This window comes from Trichechus manatus, unplaced genomic scaffold (genome assembly GCF_000243295.1).
Source record: "Trichechus manatus latirostris isolate Lorelei unplaced genomic scaffold, TriManLat1.0 scaffold00191, whole genome shotgun sequence".
NCBI lineage: Eukaryota > Metazoa > Chordata > Mammalia > Sirenia > Trichechidae > Trichechus > Trichechus manatus.
The window spans coordinates 2,170,790-2,180,447 of NW_004444127.1; the positions used below are offsets into that span (position 1 = coordinate 2,170,790).

Below are 9,658 nucleotides of genomic sequence, written 5' to 3' on the forward strand. Positions count from 1 at the left end.
GTGCCTCTTAGCTCAAGTAGATACAAGAGACTAAATGGGCAGCTTCTGTCCGGAGGTTAGATGGGAAGGCAGAGAGGGTTAGGAGCTGGTTGAATGGACATGGGTATCAGGGGTGGAAGGGAGGAGTGTGCTGTCACAGTAACGGGAGAGCAATTAGGGTCACATAACAATGTGTGTATAAATTTTTGTACGGGAGACTAACTTGAAATGTAAACTTCATTTAAACTACAATAATAAAAAAAAAAATGCATGAATGAAAAATACTGAGTACTTATCATTCTGTTTCCTTTTCTGCATCTTCCCAAAACTTCCAAGTAACACACTTATGAAAAAAAAAAACTATTTGACACAAACAGCATTTTTTTTTGGGGGGGGAAGATTAGGCCTTTATAAGCCTAAAGCTCATGTAACTGAAAACATTCCAATAGAAGAATTTAACCTTCTAAGTCTTCTTTGTGATGGCTTCTGAGTATGAACCATGCCAGACATAACAGGGTTACTAGATGTGGTTTCCTCTGAACCTCTGGCAGTAATCCCAAGTGACTCCTCTTCACTCTATTCTTGTATTTTAGTGGGTAGAACATAATACAAGTCACATAGATAATGGGATTTCATGAATCACAGTGGCCCCACCTTACAGGAGAATGAAGCAAGGATGGTGGCAGGGTGGGATAGTGGTGGAAGAAAATACACTATACAGTGACAATACTACTGGTAGTTATAAACAAACAAAAAATACTATGTTATATAGACAATAAAGTTTTTTAGGGATTCTTTAATCCCAAAATAATTTAGCAATCTAATTATAAGTAGAAGAGACAGGGTTTGAATAGTAATTTTTTAAAAAAGGGTAAGGGGGAGAGTTTAAGGCTCTATAATCAAACAAAAGCCAAACCCACTGCCATCAAGTCGATCCGACTCATACTGCCCCTATATAGCTCATCCTATAATCTAAGATGACTTTGAGAGTAAAATAGATCCTTTATTGTGTTATATTAGAAAATTAGGGTTTAGCAACTAATACAATGGAATCTACTGCAATGAAAATAAGAGTATGTGCTGCAGGACTATGAAGAAGTGGAGGTGTTATCCAGGTCCTGCTAGTAAAAGACACACCCTCAAGGTTCAATCCTGAAGCATCTTATATGAAATTTCATACTGTGGTGGGGACTGGAAGATTCTATATATGTTCAAGTTTAAACACCAGTGTAATTTTTTGTTATAGCTCCGATTCTCTCTTATCAATTGCCTATTTAAATAGCAAAAGCCCAGAACAGCTTCCCTTTCCTCTTTGGTTAAACATTCACCTATTCACCCGTAGAACTACACTGACAAAGAGTTCAGAGGAGGATACTATACACACACACACACACACAATATTAAGGCTTTCCATCTAGCCAGAGTAAGGATTTCCCAAACTGACCTCATCCTTTGTCAGTAGCACTAGTTTTAAACGTGCCTGTACAGTAAATAGGTCGCCCTTGCTGACTTTTCATAGTGAAGATAATACAGCGAGCACTAGGTACGTATACTTATTTCTCTGTCTCCTTTTTAAAACATGTACAAAATTCCAACCTCCTATTCTCCCTTCTATATCCCCTTCTCCCCCATAATCTTACCACAACTCAGTGTCAGACACAGAAGCAGAAATGGCCATATTTGTTAAAAATGAATTTCCTCAACACATATACATATGCTTTTTAGAATACACAATAATATGTCACTAGAAAAGAAAAAGAAAGTCAGGGGGATGGAAAAGATAAGCCTTTAACAAATGAGATCTTAGAAACATTCTGAATGTATAGAGAAGTTATTTTGTCAACAACGATTTGGGTGCTGTGGTTCTTTTGAGGAATAATTTTTTTTTTTTTTTGGTGTGCACTACTAAACAAACCAAAAATTGATTAGTTTTTAGTCATCCAGGTCTAACTTATCCTGGGAATATTAACCAAAGGGTTAATCTGAAAGTTAAAAGTCTTTTCACCTTGGTTTCAATCATAGGCAGGCCAAGATTACCTGCTTCTTTCTAGGGTACTATTACCTACTTAGCGAAGCATGCATGTCAGGATTCCAAAGGTACAGGTTCTACTCAATTTGCTGCTTTATAAGCATACCCAATACATCAAAACCCAGATTTAAATTAGGAATCATTTGTTTTTTATTTTGTAAATTTTCAAATATACAGAAAGTTCAAAGAATAGTGCAATGAGCCCTTCGATAAACCAAATACCTAAATTCAACAATTGGTAACATTGCAATATTTGCTTTAAATATCCTTTAAATATCCTCTAAACCATCATATATCTTTTTTCCTCACAAACCACAGGAAAGTTAATTGTAGACAACATGACACTGAATGCTGAAATACTTCAGTAGTAGCGTTTCTTTTATAGAAGGATCTTGTGCCTTATAGTAAAGTTACATCTCAGAATTCCTTAAAAATCTACACTCCAGGATTCCTGAAAAGAGGATTCGTATTTTATTTACTTTTTAATCCTGTGCTTAGCACATAGTTGTTCTTGTTGGGTGCCATCGAGTCAATTCCAACTCATAGTAACCCCATGTGATAAGAGTTTTCTTGGCTGTAATCTTTACAGAAGCAGATCGCCAGATCTTTCTCCCGTGAAACTACACAGTAGTTATTGAATAAATGTCTAACTATTAAAAATGCCTAGTTCCCTACTATATTTAATATAATTTGGGATTTACAGAACAATCTCTGGAGCACAACTAATGTCTAAAGGAAGGTAAACAAATAATTCCTCAGAACCACCCATTTGATAATATTGTGGTTATTTTTCAGGGTCCCAGGCAACTTAATATAGTACTTATCATTCTGGCAAAAGCAAGCACATCCCTGGCCTGTGAGAGCCACATGACTAACCAATCATATTCCTCAACAGGATATACTCCATAGTTTTAGGGATACTTGAACCAAACTTTCAGATCACTGGACAGATCTTTTGGCCATTTTAAAGCAGGTGCTAATATTTGACAATGTTCAAGAAGATCCCAGAAGAAGCCGTATCAATCTGGGTGTGCAGTGCAACTCTGAAGGGGTCCATCACCTCTCCAGCTGGCCTAAGCTAAGGTACAGGACAAGCCATGGACACACTGTAAGTGATTTGAAAGCTACTGAGTCATTTCTGCAAACCTTTAGGAACTGAGGAAAGAGATAAGTGCAATGTATAATAGTTCTCTTGGACAAATAACCTGAAATCTCTCAATCTCACCTATGTCTTATGACAGAAACATGGTAATACAGATCTCCAGAAGATCTCTCTCCTTTCTAGTACCTCTTATTACTCTAACCCTCCCTTTCTCATCCTACCATCCAACAACTCCTTTCCACAAAAGGTATTTTAAATTTTAATTTCAGGAGGATAAAAAAATGACATTCATGTTTAAAATGCCCCTTGGGTGTCTTAGATGTAAGGAACTCAATCAATACAAAGTATACTTTAAATAATCATTAAGCTGATTTAAACAATATGAGAATAAGATTCACAACTTAACAGTGACCCCATCCTATTCAAAGACTCCTTTCAAAAGTTATCATATCCAAATAGAAAAATAGAACAAATTTATGCAATTGTGGAATTTCTTCTGAAATGCTATGCATCTAAAGACACAGGCGACTGCTGTTTACTTACATCATCGCCTTTATCATTCATACACATAAAAAGGTTTTTCTCAAATTAATCCTTCCCAGTTAACATACTACATCCAGAAGAGCAAACAGAAAGGCAAATAGAGCCCATATTAGTATTAATATCTGCAATGTTCTCTCCTTCCATTGGCCTAGTGAAGCCTTGGCCCCTGAAGTGATAAAGAAGAGCTCTGCCAAACTACTCCCCATCTCTGAGGCAGTATTAACACGTTATGAAGTGCCAAAAGGGCCATTAAAAAAAAAAAAAAAAAACTGACCCACTTTTAGAAGTCAGCAGCTTTTTCCTTCTGGTGAAGTATGAATATTTAAATCAGGCAGACAAGTCGAGGAGCAAACATTCCATCCTGAATGCAATGTGTGCGTCTCCGGCTGCAAGCTGAAAGGATCCCACTGTCATATATCAACATGGAAATGAATGCTCACCTAGGACTCCAGAAGGGCAGTTTTCTAATCATTTCATTGCCTTTCAAACTTGAAGTTTGGGTGTGAGGGCAGAAAACAGTAAAAGACGGATCACAGCAACTGCTTTAAATTATATACTTAATGATTTATATCCGGCATAATATAATTTAATTTGTAGTAAATCAAGCAAATTGGGGAAAGGTTAGGTTTGTGGTTAACAGCTCTACATTTGTTTTTACCTTCATCATATACTAACAAAGCACTGGAGAAGTACTACATTTGAGAATATGGTAAACCCATCATAATAAAATTGACTAAAATCAAGTTTCAACTTAAGCACTACTGTTTAAATGAGATAAATAATAGCAACTATTAGCATAACACAGGATACAGGAAAATAAACTGGAAAATAAATCAAACCACTATTCAAATGCCTACCTACATTATAGCCATAGGTACCTTTTGGATTTATCAAGAATATATTATTAAAGCAAAAATGTACCTTAAGTGGAAAAATGTTAGAAAATTCATATTAAGGTAAAACATGTAATTGGAAATTGTAGGGTCACTTGTTCTTACTCAAATCTATAATTATAATTTACAACAAGAACTCCCAATTTTTACACTGTCAGGTCCCCCTGAACTATCACCTCCCCCTCACTACCCTCATTTGGCTCTCATATTTTATCTTCCAAACAAACAGTATTTCTAAATAACAGCCCATGCAACCTTATTATAGGTAAGTGTAGGATTTCTCTTAGTCCTTCAGGGGAACCTCAGATTAGGAAGCAATGCTATAAATCAATATTACTTCTGCAACAGCTATTCAAATGCTTTTTAAATATTAAACCTGTCATTTCACTCGTTGTTGTTCGGTGCCGCAGAGTCGGTTCCAACTCATAGCTACCTTCTGTACAACAGAACGAAACACTGCTTGATCCTGTGCCATCCTCATGATCGTTGTTATTTTGAGCCCACTGTTGCAGCCACTGTGTCAATCCATCTTGTTGAGGGTCTTCCTCCTTTTTGCTGACCCTCTACTTTACCAAGCATGATGTCCTTCTCCAGGGACTGTTTCCTCCTGATAACATGTCCAAAGTAAGTAAGAAGAAGTCTTGCCACGAAGACTCCTTTATAAGCCAAAAGGCCAAGATTTCACAATTAGGAAACAAAATTAATTTTCAGGACAAACACCTTGCTCTCTTAACTGACCTGACTTCCTTCTACAAGAGAACTGATTTAATTCCCTGAATATGTTACTTTAGCAAAACAAACAGACAAAGCAAACAGGCCAATGAGACCTTATTTCCTCCAAATACAAACTCATTCCACCCTTCAAATCCTAAAACATTCCATTCAAAAGACAGATACCAATCAAAGCTTTCCAAGCAAGTCTAGTTCTAGGCAGAAGACAGTTAGGCATTTAAAGCCTTCCACTACTTGGCTCTATCATAACTATTCAGCCTAGTATTTTATGTTTGCTTGTTTCCCAACACTTTTTAATGAAAAAGCTTAAACATATATCAAAGTTCTTATGTTTGTTTTTACAGATCACATCCATACCTATACCCCTGCCTTAGCTCATATGGTTCCTCTGACTTAGAATGCCTTTCATCCTTTCTGCCTATCTCAATCCAAGCCCCACCTGGGTTCCCACTCCTTCCCTGGCCTCTCGCCTCATGACCTATACCACATGCTCATTCTTTATTATGCAGTGTCCAGTTACGCTCTGTGTGCTTATTTCTTTCTCCCTACTAAAGACCATAAGCATTAGCACAAGTCATTGTACCAGATATTAACACAAAAGAGGGACCGAAAAGCACTTCTAGGCTGACGAATTTTATATAAAAATACATAGTTGAAACTTGCTGAGAGGGGTTGGGATGGGTAGAGAAGGAACAGAGAGGTTGTCTGATTCAGAGGCTGTTATGTTTTTAAGACTCCATTATTCCCCAGACTGATTACTTGCTATATATTTTAATCCCAGTAAGCAAGTGGGGAGGAGCTCTGGTGGTGCGGTGGGTAAGCCCTCAGCTGCTAACTGAAAGGTTGGTGGTTTGAACCCTCTAACTGTGGGAGAAAGATATGGCAGTCTGCTTCCATAAACATTTATAGCTTTGGAAACCCTATGGGGCAGTTCTACTCTGTCCTATAGGATTGCTGTAAGTCAGAATCCACGTGACAGCAGTGGGTTTAAGCAAGCTGGGAAATGGAAAAAAAAATTATCAAGTGCTTCTTAAGTAAGTTTTTTATGTCTTAGTAAACAGAATCATGAGAAAGAATCAAGGCACTACAAAATATTTTAAAAATGGTCAGAAATCAAGACTATCACTCTGCAATTTAGTTAAACGAAAAGGGCAAGGGACAAACTTAAAAAGAAATCACTATTCTATCTGTTCTCCAAATCTTGTAGGTTACTAGACTTTTAGAAAGTCGTACTCTGACCTTCTGTGATCTCCTCACCCCTTTTATGCTGCGATGAGGACATGACAGCCAGATGCCTTAGGAAGCCTCCGGTCATGGTCTACTTCTTGGGATGTGGTCACCAGAGAAATGAGGAGAAACTCCTTTTTGGGTTTGACCCAATGGCCGGTGAGTGTACCTCTGGCTCTATTTTCTTGCTTACAGAGATAAAGCATCATAACAAAACTCAATACATTTTGGGAAGGAAAGATAAAAACACAAAAAGGGCCCCATCTTATCTTCAGAAATGCAATTCTCACTTTGTGAGCTCTAGTGTTCAGCTAGCCAGATTACCAAGTTTATTTAAAAGCTAGAGTCTTTACCCCAAATTCATATTTTGCTATTTCCAAGGTTTGTGTTTTGTGAGTGCAGCTGAGCTTGTATGCATCTGCTTCACTAAATTCACACATCAGTGAAAAGCAGCAGCAGAAATCCAGGTTCACAACAGGAGGTTTAATTAACTGTACACAGGACAGTGCCAACAGCACAAGGGCCATCTCCCCTATGGAAGAGCACACCAACAAGGCTCATATGCAATGGAAATCCAATGTGCGGTGGGGGAGGTGTCCCCCCCCCGAAAGAAGATGAAAGATGGCAAAAGAGAAACCTAAAAAAGGCAAAACCCCAAAAAACCTTGCCAGCTCAGGCTCACCTAGAAACCAGAGCTTCTCTTAATGGAAGAAAAGAGCCAGAATTTCATGTTTTCCAGTGGACAGGTCAAGCTTCACTCTGCTTTCTAGTGTGTTATTAGAAGTGGCTCTAAGGCAATCCCATAGAGGTTTTCCATCCAAAGGTACTAATCATTTTACACGTACATTCTCCTCATATATATTCTCTGTCAAAGGGCAGGTTATAGCATTAAGCCATAAAACTAAAATATTAAATGATGATGGCAGTGGTGAAGATCTAGGTTGTAATCCAGATGGTAAAGGAGCTTTATACATGTAAACATACTGTAACACTCAACGACTTGGAAGGAAGTCTGCCTTCACTCTTTGAACAGTGTCTGGACAAATGAGAGTAACTTCCAAAGACTCATCAAGGATTTCTCCTGTCTACAGAGCAGGACATACAGTTGGCAGTGCTTCCCATAGTGGATATTCGAGTCAAAAATTTATATTCAGGAGTTTTGAACTGTTTTCTAGTCTAGATCAAGGATGACACAGGCAGCTCAAAATGAACAGCTTTACCCTCAATAAAGTTTAAGCTAATCTATAGTGATTCCGGAGGGCTATTCAGGCTTTTTTTTCTCTCTCCATGTTTAGCAAGTGACAGACTCACAGAGAATAAATGTAATTGTCCAAGTAAGTATCACTAGCGACAAATAAATGAGCAAGTGATATAGTACAGACCTGGCCTGACATGATAAAGGCTTTAGGCAAGTTCCTTTGCCTCTCTGCACTCCAGCTCCAATGATACCAGTTTCCTCTGTAACTCACAGGGATGTACGGGGAATTAATTTGATAAAGTCTGTACAGTGTTTTGAGCTCCTTAGAGAAAAGTGATATAAGTAGTTATTATTACATCCTACTGAGGTCGTACAACATTAAAGAAAGAGGAAAACAATATTCCTTGATGGTTTACTGTGAAGAATTTATATAGCCAGGCAGAATGTTTTATAATTGTCTTTTATTACTTAGTCCTTATTATATGCCTGTGAGGTAGGAAGTATTTCTAGTTCCCCTTTTCTGGATGAAAAAACCTAGACAGAAAGTTAAATAACTTTTCATTTCCATTTTCCAGATTAGGAAACCAAAACACGGAAGGTTAAGTGACCTTCCTAGTCATATTCAAGAAGTGAAAGGGCTAAACATGATTAAGAATCTGGAGAACATCAAGGGTCACCACTATTTTTTTTGCCGTGTTCTGACATTGTTCTGACAAGACTGTGGTTGACTAGAAATCAGAAAGCTGAGATTACATACTTGATCTACCATTTAATCTTAGGCAAGTCACTTTATGTATGCCAGTTTCATCTGTAAACTGAGGTTCAGGGGGTATCAAATTACATGAAGTATGCAAAAACTCTGAGTAAATAATGGAGCACTGTGCAAATACGTTATTATTACTATTAGCTTGGTACTCTTATTGAGAATATGGGTTCTCTTAATCACTATAACTTTAGGAAAGACAATTCAGTGCTCTCGGACCAAACTAAATATACGGTACTAGTGTTTTTTAAACAGCTTTACTAAGATATAACTCGTGTATCATAAAACTTATCCTTTTAAAGTGTAGAAGTCAATGGCTTTTAGTATATTCACAGAGTTGTGTAACTATCACCACAATCAAATTTAGACCATTTTCATCACCCCAACAAGAAACCCTATACACATTAGAGTCACTCCCCATTCTGCCCCCCTCTTCCCACACACATGCCCTGGGCAATCACTAATCCACTTTCTGTCAATAGATTTGCTTATTCTGGACCTTTCATATAAATGGAATCACACAGCAGGTAGGCTTTTGTGACTGGCTTCTTTCACTTAATGTGATGTTCTCCAGGTTCATCCATGTTGTAGCATATATTAGTACTTCATTCCTTTTTATTGCCAAGTAACATTTCACTATATGGATATACCACATTTTATCTATTCACGCATCAGTTGGTAGGCATTTGGGTTGTTTCTAGTCTTTTGGCTATTATTGGTAACACTGTTACAAACATTCGTGTACAAGTTTCTGTGTGAATTTATGTTTTCAATTCTCTTGGGTATATACCTAAGAGCAGAACGGCGGATTCTTACGGTAATTCTATGTTTCACATTTTGAGGAACTTCCAGAGTGTTTTTTTTTTCTTTTTTTATTATTATGCTTTAAGTGAAAGTCTACAATTCAAGTCAGTTCCACATACATTGTTATGTGACCTTAGTTCCTCTTCCTATACTATGACAGCACACTCCTCCTTTCTACCCCAGATTTCCCGTGTCCATTCAACCAGCTCCTGACCCTCTCTCCCTTTTCATCTTGCTTCCGAACAGGAGCTGCCCATTTAGTCTCATGTATCTACTTGAGCTAAGAAGCACACTCTTCCCAAGTATCATTTTATGTCCCATAGTCCAGTCTAATCTTTGTCTGAAGAGTTGGCCTCGTGAATGGTTTTAGTTTTTGGCTAACAGAGTC

At 37.7% G+C, this 9,658-nt stretch overlaps 1 protein-coding gene and 1 long non-coding RNA gene across 2 annotated transcripts in view; both read right to left on the reverse strand.

Annotated features, from left to right (window-relative positions):
- Nucleotides 1-9,658, reverse strand: part of PHF21A (PHD finger protein 21A) — a 165,067-nt gene that overhangs the window by 100,890 nt on the left and 54,519 nt on the right. The window lies entirely within an intron of this gene.
- LOC111822664 (uncharacterized) lies at nt 2,969-5,026 on the reverse strand. Its single transcript, XR_002825807.1, has 2 exons — nt 4,980-5,026; nt 2,969-4,046 (listed from the first exon to the last, which is right to left on the reverse strand). It is a non-coding gene; the product is annotated as an uncharacterized LOC111822664 (long non-coding RNA).